The 15,071-nt window shown below is 50.5% G+C and overlaps 1 protein-coding gene across 1 annotated transcript in view; it reads left to right on the top strand.

Moving 5' to 3' along the window:
- BLM (BLM RecQ like helicase) overlaps positions 1-4,428 on the top strand; it is a 101,574-nt gene extending 97,146 nt beyond the window's left edge. The window contains exons 25-26 of the mRNA XM_068558199.1: positions 211-456; positions 1,610-4,428. The gene's annotated coding sequence lies outside the window, so the exon portion shown is untranslated. The remainder of the gene's footprint in view (positions 1-210; positions 457-1,609) is intronic.
- The last annotated feature ends 10,643 nt before the right edge of the window (positions 4,429-15,071 follow it).

The following is a 15,071-nucleotide window of genomic DNA, read 5'->3' as shown; positions in this document are numbered from 1 at the left end:
AAAAAAAAAAACCTCCTTCAGGCATGGACACATCCAGCTATATAATCATCATAAGCAACCAGATTCTGGGTTCTGGAAATTGGCAGACAGCACCTCCTAACATAGGAGGTCTCAATACAGACTCTAGGAACCCCTGGAAGACCCAGGGATAGATGTCAGAAGGTGTATAAACCTCTAAATTGTATGTACTCTTTTTGTATGTCTGTGCAGATTTCTGGGAGAAGGGCCACGACTTTCTTCAGATGGTCAAAGAGGCCAGCACCCCTAAAAAGTTAAGAGATCCTGCCTCAGAGAGGCTGAAGAAGGCCTCAGCAGGCTCCCTGGACAGTACAGCTCCTCCCAGGAACACACAAGGGCTCCCTGAAACCAAGACCCAGGACTCAGCTAGCTCTGCACCTCCTTACCTGAGAGCCAAGCCTTCTCCAAAGTGAGGAGAGGACTCAACACTACAAAAGGGTGAGAACAAATTAGGAAGTGTAAACCCCAGGCAAAAAAGTCTGATGACAGTTCTCCATAATGACCAGCTGCCTGCAATCTAGTGGGGGAGACAAGCCTCGGGGAAGAGGGAGGGAGCTGCCCCATCACAGATCAAGCAGATGGTGTGCTCGGCGGGGTGGCTGGGACAGCCGGAGGATCGGGCATGGAGAGGTGTGCCGAGTCCATGGTGCAGCTCAGACTAAAACAGCCGAAGGAGTTGCAGAACAGGGTGAGTGCAGGCTCTGGGGTGTATCAGCCACGTGAGCCCTTAGCTTCCCTTAGCCTTGCTTCCTCATCTGAAAAATGGGATTTGGTGAAATGGTGGTAGATACCTGGCCTGTCTCCTCCTGGGCTTGCTGTAGAGCCAAGAAACCCGTGCATGTTGTGATGGGTTCAAGGTCGGCTGCAGCAGCAGCTGGGGCCTGGGTAGCCTGAGTCTGAATCCCGAGTTGGCACTTCCTCCCTGGGCGCTCCTGTGTCTAATGGGGTCAGGGTGGTCCTGCCACAGGCTCGCTTCCTGGACTTCCCAGAGCATGGCGAGCGCTGGGCAAGCCGTGGCCACCGTCCTCATTCACACGCTCAGCGGGACACCCTTGGGGGCTACTGTCAGCCCCCCCTGTTTTGGTAAGAGCTGTGCAAACAGAGGGCTGGGATTGAACAATAGAGAGGACTCTAGGTGGGGGTGGGAGAGGAGGAGGAGGGGGTGTTTAGCAAGGAAAGAGCAGAAATGTCCCAGAGAGAAAAGCAGTTGCAGCTTTATTATGGGGAAGGATGAGATTCCTTTTCCCCATCTCCTCACAATAATACTCCAATAAAGTATTTCTTGTTTCCCTGTGGAATGGATCTATTCCGAGCTCAGCAGCTCCATTACAGGGAGCCTGCACTTCCCAAGCCTTTGCAGGAATCCACCCTCACCGCAACCTGTGAGAGGGTCCTGCTAGTCCCTGAGGCAGCTGAGCCCTGAAACCAGGCAGGGTTGGGCCCGGGATTCTCCTCAGGCTGCCTGATGTCACCAGGCTGGTGGGGCAGGACGAGAACAGGCCAGGGGCTAACAACACCCAGGACATGCTGAGAGCTCGACCCAGCTGCCCAGAGGCTCCTGACCCATCCTTTTTTTTTTTTTTTTGACCAGGTCCCACTGCATGCAGGATCTTCCCTGACCAGGGATTGAACCCGCACCCCTGCGGTGGAAGCGCAGAGTCTTAACCACTGGACCGCCAGAGAAGTCCCTGGCCCATCCTCTTGATGGAGGGTCAAGCTACACTGTCATGGCCCAAACCGCTCCCGCAGCCCCTTCCCTGGGCAGGTAGGGGACCCTCCCAGAAAGGCCTGACCGATCCTTCTTTAGCCGTGATCCCAGATTCCCCACCTATTCTGATGCTGCTTCCTCACCAGGACAACTCAAACTGCCGCCTGGCCCAAGGTCCTGACCAGGTCCTGGGCTGGTGATGAGGCGTGGCTATGGGGCAGTGGGTGAATGGGGTGAGGCAGGTATGAGGGGAAGTGGGGTTACTCCTCCTGGGAGGGCTGGGATTGGTGGTGTGCCTCCTGGCCTGGCCCCCCTCCCCAGTGACGCTCCAGACCAAATTTCCCCAGGGGAAGGGCCACAACCATATCTTCTCTTCAAGACCCCAAGATGGGAAGTGAGCTGCTCATGCCATAGGCAAAGACCTTCCTGCCCTCTGAGGTTGGCTGCCCTGATCCCGAGGCCCCATATCTGGGGTTGGAATTCCCAGTTCTTCAAACCTGTCTGTTCAGCCCTTCAGACCTGTTGCTGACTTGCTATGTGACCTTGGGCAAGTCACTTCCCCTCTCTGGGCCTCAGAATCCTCACCAATAGAATGAATGATCCAATATGCCCACCCACTAGGACATTCCAAAACTATGAAATGTTCATAGCCATGTGATTTTACATAATCAGAGATGCATTCCTTTAATCTGACAAAAATGTAAATGGCCCTGGTAAATGACTCAGCAGTCCTCAACCCTGGCCTGTACACCCACATCACTTGGGATGGGAAGGGAGAGGTCCCACCCAGACCCACAGAATAGAGTCTCTGGGCCTCTAGACCTCTGGGTGGGCAGGACCTGGAGATTTGCATTTGTTAAGAGGCTGCCTAGGAGAGGATTTCAGACTTTAGAAGGCAGAGTGAGGGGAGAACACAGACTCTACCTACACCAATACCTGACAAAGTGAGCAACAACGACAAATTATGAAGAGAATGAGCCGACACACTGAGAAGACAATCTCCAGAGCAGTGGCCTCCAGGGCCCTCCGTCCTCATGAATCCTGGGCTGCCTGGGACATGGGAGTAGGACACAGGCCTGGCTGGGCAGAGGGTGTCTGGGGTGCAGGGTATGTGAGGGATGGCAGGAAACAGAAGACCTGTGCCCCCAGCAAGGGTGGCCTCGGTTGGGGGAGTCTCCCCCAACCCCTGCATATTTGGGCTCCCAAAAAGCAGACTAAAAACAACACAGCTCTCGAAACCGTCCTTCTGGGGGAAGGCAGCCTGGTTCCCGTGCGAGAAGTGGTGGAGTTGCTCCACCAACTCTGCAGGAGTTGCTCAAATTAACTGAGCAAGATGAAAAGAACTCGCAAGGCCACCCTGCCAACTGCCAGGAAGGGGAAGGAAATCTCATGAGGGCACGGCTGGAAGGGGATGGGGCTGAGGATCAAAGGCAGCTTCCCTGAAACTAATAGCTTCAGGAGAGAGAAAAGTTAATGAGAAGATGAGTCGGATATAAAAAGAGCACAGAGGAGAGGTGATTAAAAAATAGCATCAGGGGCTTCCCTGGTGGCGCAGTGGTTAAGAATCCACCTGCCAATGCAGAGGACATGGGTTCGAGCCCTGGTCCAGGAAGATCCCACATGCCGCGGAGCAGCTAAGCCCTTGCGCCACAACTACTGAGCCTGCGCTCTAGAGCCCGCGAGCCACAACTACTGAAGCCTGCGTGCCTAGAGCCCGTGCTCCGCAACAAGAGAAGCCACCTCAGTGAGAAGCCCGCGCACCACAACGAAGAGTAGCCCCCGCTCACCACAAGTAGAGAAAGCCCGCGCGCAGCAACAAAGACCCAACGCAGCCAAAAATAAATTAATTAATTTAAAAATATATATATATATAGCATCAGGAGTTGCAAAGAGAGCTTGAGGAAAGGACACACACTGAGGACCCAAGCAGGACCACTGCACATCTAAAAACTGAGTTACAACGCAGAGCCCAGGTCTGAAAAGCAAATTCATGGCACAGAGAAACTTGAACTAGTCACAGTGAATTCAGAGAAAGAGGACACATAAGTTCAAACAACTAAAGAGAAGATGATCCTTGTGGAACACAGACCTTCCCACCTCAGAGGGCTTGGAGTCCCTGAAGTAGATTATCCAACAGCTAAAGCAAAAGGATGTTTAGAGAAACTCTCCCTGAAACAAAGGGAGAACCCACTGTGTTGATTGAAAGGGTACAAAAGGGATTCAGACTGATGGACACCGGGAGCACACTGAATCCCGTGGAGTTGCTGGACTTTAAGGATAAAGAAAACAACCCTTTAGGCACCCATGAGGAAAAACCAAGTCAACAACGAGGGGAGAGAAAAATCAATCTGACCTCATGAAAGGAAAATAAAAATGGAGTCAGTATTGCTAAGGGAGCTCTCTAAAATGGAGCCGGAGGCCACTGAGGGAGTGTGACTTAAGCACGCCTCAGCCCAGATGGAATCTTCTTGTGTTAACACAGGCATCCAGAACATCTGTCCAATGTCCCAGAAACTCCAGATACTTATTGGACCCTTACCCTCAAATAACTCATGACAGCCAGTACCTTAAGGACAAATATTTCCTTTCTTGCGTCAGTACAGCCTCGTGGCTTTTCCCTTTACAAGTCCCTGACTCTTCCTCTTCCCTGGAGCACTCTTTTGGTTTTACCCAAGTGTGTGTCTCCTGACTTAAAATCCTTAAGACCCCAAATAAACTCTTTTCTTATTTGTAGCCTTGTGAGGGTTGGTTTTTTGTTGTTTTTTTTTTTGGTTGATAGCCTCAGATTTTTCCACAGCAACATTCAAGACCAGAAGACAAGGGAGCTGAGTGTTCAAAGTGGTATGGAAAGGGGGAAACCAAGAATTTGACACCCAGTGAGGTTGTTTGGATTCATAGACAACATGGAAAGGGTCGAGGAAAATAGCACCCTTGAGCCTTTTTTTGAAGGAAAAAAAAAAAAACATACTCAGCCGTGAAATCTAGCTAACCATTAAAAGTGTTCGTTTTGGGGAGTTCCCTGACGGTCCAGTGGTTAGGATTCGGCACTTTCACTACCATGGCCCCAGGTTCAGTCCCTGGTTGGGGAACTAAGATCCCGCAAGCCACACAGCACAGCCAAAAAAAAAAGTGTCCATTTTTTCCAAGGTAAAATCATGACTCTCAGACAATATAAAATGAACACATGTCAAAATTTTTATTAAACTCAAGTAATTAGGGAACAAGTAATATTTTCCAATTAAGTAATTAGGGAACAAGTAATATTTTCCATGTAATTACTTAAGTAATTAGGGAACAAGTAATATTTTCCAGTTGATTCAAAGGAAAATTGGAACAACACACACATATATAGGCAGATAAGGAATACTGAAATGAATTTACATAGGATTTACAGCAGTCGGTTGTATTCCACTGGACAAAATCCATTTGCATTTCTGATGGACAAGCCCTACTCTAGGTTTTCTACAACTTAGATTTGCTCAAAGACAATGAACGGCATGAGTCCCTAAATGCAGGACACCCACCAGTCTTTTTTGTTGGTCTAATTCAAAGTCCTTCACAGATTTTCCTGATTCAGCCAAGAAATGACTCCGAATGCAAAACTTAGGGGCACAGTGAGCTTAAAAAATAGAATGGAATCTATTTAAGTACAGAACTAAGACGAAATACTAGGAGAATTATAGTTGCAGAACAGAGTGTAAGTGTTATAAACCTTGACAAAGTGAAAATGTTAGCATCAAAATCAGGAGCTGTAGGGTGTGGGGAGGGAGGATGTATACAGGAAGTGATCATCTTTTTCATCCCAAGAAATACTGAGCCTGCCCAAAGTGAAGGGTTTATTTTTTTCCCCAAGACTCCAATCTCTTAATGAGTTTCATAATTTTTTTCTTACTGTTAGAGACATTCATTATGAACTAATATCTCTGTGGAAAGTAAAAATTTATTTAAGATTCAGCAATTTTTTCATTTTCTTTCTGTTAAACTCAATTAAAATTAAGTAGTTTAAAATATAGCAGGTGTGGTACAATCCCATTTTTAAAAATTATTTCCACCTATTTACCTTTCTCTCTACCTGTACCTCGTTGTCTCTCCAAAGTTCTCTGTGTACAGATGACATTCACCAAATATTAACAGTGAATGATGGGCTGTATTAAGCATCTACTCTGTGCCAGAAAGTTCTAGGAGCTGAGAATACAGCAGAGAACAGAAGAGATAAAAATCCTTTGCTCAGGAAGTTGGCATTCTAATGGGGGGATTTATGGCTTCCTTCTTTGTACTTTTCTAGATTGCTTGTTTTGTTTTGTCTGAGAACGAGCATGTGTCATTTTTATATAAACAATGGTCATTACCTTCACACACACCTCAGATGATTCTTCTGAATAGCCGGAGTTGAGAACCACTACATTTTAAGCTGTATGAGTCATTAACACTTTAGTGTAAATAAGGCTTTTAGGAAGGCAGCATGAGGACCCAGAGTCTCTGCAGATCCCGACCTGGGCACCTAAATCCTGGGAAGAGCTGAAGAGGGGAGTTGGTTTCCAGGGTCTTCAGCCCCTCTTGGCTGGAAGAACCATTGAGCTTGTCTCCTGGCCCCTCGGCCAGAGTTTCCTGTCCCTGTCCTGGGATCCTAAGCCTGTGAGACAGATGCCCATTCTAACTGGCCCTGGACCCAGGCAGCTGAGGGCCCGGCCCAGCCTCGGTAAGTGTCTGGGACATGCCCGGCCAGGGTTCTCCTCCCTGTAGCCTTGGGGGCACCCGAGCCCCATCTGACTCCACTACCCTCACCTCCCACTCCCACCTCTTGAGTGCAGCCCTGACCCCATCCTTCTCCATTTGCACCCTCACTCTAGCCACCCTGGCCTAAGTTCGCCTTCCCCACACCACCCGGCCTTTGCACATGCTTTTTCCTCCACCAGAATCCCCTTCCTACCCTCCTTCCCTCACCCCTAGATCCCAAGACCCCCTCTCTGGAGGCCTCCCTGACATACCTCCCAAACCCACAGGTCAGGCCCCTGCCCCCTTCTGTGGGCTGTGACCCGCCCCGGCCCCCATGGGCCAGCCTGCTCTGCTCAGCCCTATGGCCCAGTGCCAGCCGGTGCCTGGTGTCGGGGAGCCAGGAAGGCATGTGAGTGAGACTGGGCCTTGGCCTTTTACCAGTAGGGTGACCTCAGCCAGGTCCCTTGTCTGTTTTTTTTTTGGTTTCTTTTTTTTTTTTTTTTTTTTTGGCCGCTCTGTGTGGAGGCATGTGGGATCTTAGTTCCCCAACCAGGGATAGAACCTGCGCCACCTGCAGTGGAAGTGTGAGGTCTTAACCACTGGACCGCAAGGGAAGTCCCTTTTTGTTTGTTTGTTTGTTCTATAAATTATTTATTTTATTTTTGGCAGTGTTGGGTCTTCGTTGCTGTGCGTGGGCTTTCTCTAGTTGCAGTGAGCGGGGGCTACTCTCTGTTGCGGTGCGCGGGCTTCTCATTGCAGTGGCTTCTCTTGTTGCAGAGCACGGGCTCTAGGCACGCGGGCTCAGTAGTTGTGGCTCGCGGGCTCTAGAGCACAGACTCAGTACTTGTGGTGCACAGGCTTAGTTGCTCCGCGGCACGTGGGATCTTCCCCAGCCAGGGATCGAACCCGTGTCCTCTGCATTGGCAGGCAGATTCTTATCCACTGGGCCACCAGGGAAGCCCTGTTTTTTTTAATAAGGACATTGTAAATCTTCTTCATGGGGTCCTTGAAAGATATAAAAAAGATAACATGTATTTCTTATTTTAAAGTTTATTAAAAGAATAACAATGAGATATAAGCTTAAAGGAGGAGGGGAAGTGAAAGGGGGAAATCATCAAGTCAATAACGGAAGAAAAGTGCTAAAGAGTTTAATTGGGAAAAAAAGTCCAACTTTCCTGAGGGGACAGAGATTCCCTACAGAACCCACTGAGGGTCTGTGGGTCCAGGAGGTCGGACACCATCAGACACCATGGAGGACCCCGGGCAGGGCTGGGTCCCCGACCTCCAGACCCAGTGGGAACTTCCTTCTCAGACCCCCATGCCTTCCAGCTCAGCACCCCCTGTGCCCCTTAGAACCCTGGGAAACATCACCCCACACAGTATCCACCAGCTCCCCCAGAAGTTCCCTCGAATCGTTTTCTCTATTCACGTAGTGAGCTCGCTGAGCAAACGCAGCTCTGGGGCAAGCCCCCATCACCCGTGGGTGAATTGAGGTCACCGCCACCCCAGCAGTGCTGGGTGAATCTCCAGGCAGGCGGGGGCTGGGGGGGTGGGGGTGAGGGCTGGGGCTGTCACCCTGTGTCGCCTGATGTGCCTCCTCCTCCCTCAGAAAACAGCGGCGTGAACTCTTCCCCTCGTCTGCCGTGGGCGCACACAGAGCGTGTGACAGGCAAGGCCGCAGCCTGAGCCCCTGCTCCTCCCAGCCCGCAGCTCCCCCACCTTCCCGAACCCACCCGGCCTCTGATCTGCACGCCCACAGTTCCCACCGGGCAGAACTTAAAAGTCACATTCACCTCTGTCGGACACCTACTCTGTGTACCAGGTGCTCACCTCACCTGCGAGGTAGGTAAATTGTCCCCATTTTACAGATGGGGAGACTGAGGCAAAAAAGCAGCGAATGGGTTGCTGTAGGCCACACAGCTGGGATTGGCAGCCCACCTGGCTCTGAGGTCTTCCAGCTCACCTTTCTGCCCCAGCCCCAGTACCCAGCAGGGACAGAGCAGTGTGATGCAGAGGGCGCTGAGTGAGGCTGCATGGGGAGGGGGCCTCTGAGGGACATGGGAGCCCCGGCTGCAGGGTTTATGGCAGCCTCTGAGGGATGGGCACAGAGGAGCTGCCCCCTCCCCTGTGAGCACACTCCAGGGACTCTCGTTCTTTTTCCGGACTTACAGCATTCCACTGAGGGGACGCCCAGAATCCCTGATCCCCCTCCCCCACTGTTGGATACGTAGGTTATTTCTAGTCTTGACTACCCTTGTGATGACATCCTTTTGCATGCCTGTGTGTGTGTGTGTGTGTGTGTGTGTGTGTGTGTGTGTGTGTGTGTGTAGGATAAATTCTCCAGGGCTCCGGCAGGCCCCACAGATGGGATGCTGGGCCTCTCGCCAGGAGGACACAGTTTCCAGGAGGACCCTTCAGCTGGGACTCACCCAAGCTCACTCCAGAGCCAGCCAGTCCCCAAGAGCCAGTTCCCCAGAAAGACTGCCCAGAACCACCAATAGCCTTTCCCTATGCCAGAGATCTGTTTGGTTGGCTGGTTGGGTTTTTTTTAGCCAAAGGGCTGTGCTGGGCTACAGCCTTGGGTGCACAAGGTACAGAGCTGGTCTGGGCAGATTGCTATGCAACTCAAACAAGAAAGCAGAGCTTGGGGAGCAGAGAGGTTCCTGCTGGGCTGCCTGCCAGGGAATAAGGGGATGTAGGGGCCCCACCCATGCAGAAGGCCTGAGGGGTTCAGGGAAGGCGCAGTGACCACCCAGTCCCAGGGAAATGGGTCCAACCATCGCCCCAGTCCCTCAGCCCCATTCCCTGCATTCCTGGGAGTCCGTCCAGAGTGTCTACGTGAGCTCAGAAGCCAGTCTGGGCAGGTACTAAGACTGGATGGCCATTTCCTTCCCCTTTGCCAGCTCTGGCCCCTCAGCTGCCTACACAGGGTCCCCCACTGATGGAGGAACATCCAATGGGGCCTCCCATGTGCCCACAGCCCTGACCCTTCGGCATGGTAGTGAGCTCTGTGACAGCAGAGTGGGTCTGGGTCCTGGGTGCCCAGCACAGAGCCTGGCACATCACAGATGCCCAGTGCTGTCCCCACTGAACACCCTGAGAGCGGCACACTGGCAGGGAATGGGGACAAAGCCGTGCCTGGCCGAGGGCCCCCAAACAGGACCCGGCCTTGGGGAGGACAGGAAAGGGGGGTTCCGTCAGCACTTCAGCCAGAGCTACCAGCAACAAATTAACGAGGGAGGAGGAAGAGAAATGAAGAAATCCTTCCCCGAGAGCCTGAAGCCACTTGGGGCAAGGCTGGAGGAGCCCAAGCCAGCTTCCTTCAAATGGTGCATATATTATATGACATTCCTAGATAGAGAGTCCAGTTTCTTTCACCTTCTTTTGTGCATTTCAGGAATTTTTTTAGCTAATTAAGGGCTCTGGTGCCTAGGATTGGGGATTCTAACAAGCCTGGTTTCAGACACAAGGCTTCAGGTGTCCCTGCTCACTTCTGTTCTTGGTAAGTTTTCCCTTCGTCTGTGCGCCAGGGCGAGCTCATTAAACAAAGTGGCCATGCCCATTGTCTGCTCCCTGACCGCCGGTGAGGAAAGACTGCTTCAATGACAGTGTCAGAAGATGCGATGGATCCCACTGCAGAAGTGCATTCAACTCCCCTGCAGACACACTAATCAGGAGGTGACACAGAGCCGCGCAATCCCCAGTTTCCATACACATCGATGCCTGGCAACTAGCATGTTTTCGTTTTACTCCAACTGCTTCCACCCTTCGTAAGTGGAGGCTGAAAAACCAGTCCATTTCGGCAACTCCTGATGGTCTGCTCCGGTGAGGATCGGGGTTGGCCCACCTGCTGCTCACTGCCGGGTGCTGAGAGCAAGCCTCCGGGCCTTTGCCTGCGTGTCCCTCTGCCTGGGGAGCCTCCTGCTACTATCCTTTTAAAAAGAAGTAGAATCATGACTGTCACACATATATAAAAATGAACAGGTGTTAAAGAGTGTATTATACTCCTAAATCAATAAGAGAGGTATTTTAATCAGTCCAAAAGAGAATGTGAAGAACAGACACATTTATTGATCAGGACTATTGAAATGAATGTGGACACAGAGGCAATACTGAGGAGGGGAAGTCAATCTGTTCTGCAGGTCGGTTCAGAATCTACAGTGTAGACAGGAATTAGTTTGAATCACTATCAGTTACCTGCAATTTGCAGAGTTGTAAAATAGCCGTCATAGACTGGAATCCGATAATCCCAGGGATGTCCTGCAAGTTGAGATAATGCAGAGCTTTTCCACAGATTGTACAAAGACTCGCCTACAGCCTTGACCACCCAACGTCCTTCAACTGACCTGCTTGAGGCCACGCCTCCTCAAGGACACCCTCCCTGGCTCCAGGCGGGGTAGGTGCCATCCACTCAGCTCCCCCAGTCCCTGCACCTTCTGATCACACTGTCTCCTCCGTCAGACAATGAGATTCTTAAAAAAGAAGTTGCATCTTCTTGGGACTTCCCTGGCAGTCCAGTGGTTAAGACTCTGTGCTTCCACTGCAGGGGACATGGGTTCAGTCCCTGTTTGGGAAACTAAGATCCTGCATGCCTCGCAGTGCAGCCAAAAGTAAATAAATAAATAGAAGTTGCATCTTCTCTACCTGTCATTGTGCCTGTGAGAACTCAAGAGACATTTGTTGAATGAATGAATGAGAGAACAAAGGAACAATACAGGGTCCTTAAACCAAGGTGGTCCACGGGGTGCCCCCATAAGACAGTAAAAGACCTGTGATGCAGCAGCTGAAGGTAAGCAGTGCCTCGTGAAAATGTGTACGTCTCCAGCTTCATCTTATTAAGGGCATCTCAGAAATAAGGCTCTGAGAGCAGACAAGCTTGGAAATGCTGGGTTAAACATAAACAGCTTCTTTGCTTTTTCCCTTTTCATCACAGCACATCTGAGAGCCTTTGGTATATCAGAGTGCCCTATGAATCTCTCAGAAGGAGAATGCAATGTTCCAGCATTTTCCATGCTTATCGGATGGTGAAGCAAAGTTTTTAAATGGAGCAAAGGCAAAGGTTCTGGAGAATTCACATTGAGAAACACCAATTTAATCCAACTGACTTGAGGTATTTAATAATACATAAATTATTATCCCCTGGGTCAGAATTCTGGCTCCAGCGTTAGTGTTCCTGTGGCCTTGGACAAGTTAATGTCCCTGCACCTCAGTGTTTTCATCTATAAAATGGGACTAAACTTACTTCAAAGTTGCTGGGGGGGATCAAGTCAGTTACCGTGAGGAAAACACTTAGCATAGAGCCTGGTGCAGGGTGTACTCAATAAATGTGAACCATGTCATTACTGTTTATAAAAACACGAAGGGCCATTTACTGACTGCCTTTGCATCATCTCACTTGATCCTCACAGCAAGCCTGAGGCCAGATGAGGAAGATGAGGCAGATGAGGACAGAACATTTAGGAGGTGAAGTCACTGGCCCAAGGCCTTGCAGCCGGCAAGCGTCCAGCATTCTTGGACCAGGCACAAGGCCCTAAGAACAAGCTTAGCCAAGGGCTTGGCATGAAGTAGTTGCTTAAGAAAGACTGGTTTCTCCTCTCCCGCCCTCGTCCCTCCTTCCCTTACAGCCAAGAGTCATGCTGGGCCCCAGTGTGAAGGTCACCCCTGGCCAGGGTTGTGGTGGGATGGGCAATGCTCAGGCCAAGGGCTCCCGGGTTCACGGGCAGCGAAGGACCCAGGCTGAGCCTGGCCTTCCTCCCCACCCCCAGCTGAGACGCTCCCTGCCCTTTCTCTTCATCTTTCCCCCAAGCCGGCCCAACACGCCCCCATGGTTATCTGGCAACTTGAGAACCCAGGGGTCCCTCCCTGCTCTTCAGCCATCCTGGTGACAGAGCTTCACTCTCAACACACACAAGAGGCTTAAAATCGTTCTTGATTTTAAGAACGAAGCCTGCGCCCTGGGCCTCGAGCTGGCCACTGGCCAGGCCACCTGGGGCTGCCCACAGGCTAAATGCAGACCTACACAGAGCCCCGCCCCGGGCCTGGCCCAAAACACTGCCCCGACTGAAGGCTTGCTCAGAAAAATGACTCAGCTTGAGTGCTCAGACGCAATTTTCCATGTTTTATGGACTAAAGGTGTTTTCATAATAGCCGGGGATGATGAGCCAGAAGCAGGCTGTAAACAGAGCAAAAAAACCCGCCCTGGTCTGAGGCCCCACACACAAGCAGGGCCGCTGAGGCTATAAGCTTCTCCACAGTGGTGGCAGGGCCTCCTTCATGCCCATGTGCCAGGGGCTCCTTCCTTCACCCTGGCAGATAGCACAGGCCCTGCCCACCCCCCACCCCCAAATGACATGGAGACTCACCCAGGCCACTTCCTTTACTGAGGAAGGAGGTGAGTAACAAAGCTGGTCCTGCAGCCTCAGCGGCCTGCGGGATCCTCCCCAGGTGCCTCGCGCCTCCTGTGAGTCTGGAGGCCAGTGTCCTGGGACCATGAATCTGGGGTCCCTGCTCTGAGCTAGGGTTGGGGTGGGGAGGTGCCACCGCACAGGCAGGGAAGATGTTCCTCCCCACCAGCGATGACAGTCGTGGTTGGGAGAAATGACACACACGTGCTGAAACAACTAATGGTGTTAAACTAGGAGGATGGTGCTTAATCCTCCCTAAGGCATCAGATGGAAGGGCTGCAGGAAGTGAGGCAGCCCTGCCGGCTCACTCCCCCCACCAACCCCTACTCATTCATTCATTCATTCGTCAGGCACTTTCTAAGGGCCCACCTGTCGGCTTCACCCCAGGCCTTCCCATCTCAGCAAATGACACCACCAGCTACTTTGGCCAAAAAAAAAAAGGAGTCATCTTTGATCCCCAATTTTTCTGATCCATCAGCAAATCCCGTCTGCTTTACATCCATTACACATCCAACATCAGCCCACGCCTCGGCCATGCTGCTCGCCTCTGGCTTGGACACTGCAGCAGCCACCAACTGGACTCTTGACCCTTTGCCTTGGCCTCTAAAATCCATTTCTTCACTCATCAAAGTGACCTCGACACAGCATCATTCTGACTCCACCATTTCCTGTCTTCAAGTCCTCTACTGTGTCCTACTAAATATTAAAACTTTTGGGACTTCCCTGGTGGCGCAGTGGTTAAGAATCCGCCTGCCAATGCAGGGGACACGGGTTCGAGCCCTGGCCCGGGAAGATCCCACATGCCGCGGAGCAACTAAGCCCATGCGCCACAACTACTGAGCCTGCGCTCTAGAGCCCGCGAGCCGCAACTACTGAAGCCTGCATGCCTAGAGCCCGTGCTCCGCAACAAGAGAAGCCACTGCAATGAGAAGCCCGTGCACCACAAAGAAGAGTAGCCCCCGCTCGCCGCAACTAGAGAAGGCCCGTGCGCAGCAATGAAGACCCAACGCAGCCAAAAATAAATAAATTTATTTTTTCAAAAAACCTTTTAAGGAAATTAAGCAGACCACCTTCAGCATCAGGCTATAAAGAGATAAAATGAACAGAAGAAGAGAAGAAGGGCCCAGAGGTGGAACTGTGCATAAAGGAGAACTTGCTATATGACGGGGAGGCATCACCAACCAGTGGGGAAAAGACAGACTCTTTTATAAACGGTGTTGGGACAAGTAGTGATCCATATGGAAAAAGTAAAATTAGATTCCCAAGTAACACCACACACACAACTCCAGGTGGATTCCAGGCTTACTTGTGAATAACAACATTTTTAACACATTTAGAAGAAAATCTAGGAGAATATTTTTATGACCTCAGGGTAAGGAACGATTTCTTTTTTAAACAAACCTTTTGTTAATTAGAATATGCATTTAAAAAGTGCACATTATAAGTGTGCAGCTCCATAAAATTTCACAAAGTGAACCCAGCTTTGTACTCTGCACCCATGCCGAGAAATAGGATGCAATCAGCAACTCGGAGAGCTTCCCTGTGCTTCTTGATAGGGAAGAATATCGTAGGTGCAAAAAGCATCAGCTGTGAAGGAAAATATAATGAGTTTGATGACATTAACATTCAAATCTTCAGTTCAACCAAAAATACCATAAACAAGATTGAAAGATATGCCACAATCTGGGAGGAGATACTTGCAATACATATGACCAGCAGGAGATTGGTTTCCAGAATATATAAAGGGCTTCTGCAAATCAAGAAGAAAGACAACCAACCCAACAGAAAATTCAGCAGAAGTTGTGAACAAATACCTCCTAGGAAAAGAAACCCGTATGTATGGCCAATAATCATATGAGAAAAGAGGCTCTACCTTGCTGGTATCAGAGAAATGTAAATTAAAACAACAAGGAGATATTATGTCTCACCCACCAAATTGGCAAAAATTAAAAAAACAAAACAAAACTGGCGCTACCCAATGTGGACCCCACGGCTGATGGAGGAACAGATAAGGCCACTTGACGGGGCATGATGTGGTATCTTGCCGGGTTGAAGGCAAGCATATCCATGACCTAGCCTTTCCTCCCCCAAGTACAGACTCTACGGAAGCTCTCATCTGAGTGCCCCGGGAGGGAAATTGGAAACATCATCAAAGTAAGAGACAGTCATGCAGTGGAAATGGCCTGTCAATTAAAGTAAGCAAAATAGAAGTGAATTATCAATTA

This window comes from Eschrichtius robustus, chromosome 1 (genome assembly GCF_028021215.1).
Source record: "Eschrichtius robustus isolate mEscRob2 chromosome 1, mEscRob2.pri, whole genome shotgun sequence".
Taxonomy (NCBI): domain Eukaryota; kingdom Metazoa; phylum Chordata; class Mammalia; order Artiodactyla; family Eschrichtiidae; genus Eschrichtius; species Eschrichtius robustus.
The sequence above is the reverse complement of the archived record's forward strand: the minus strand, read 5'-3'. Positions and strand labels throughout refer to the sequence as shown.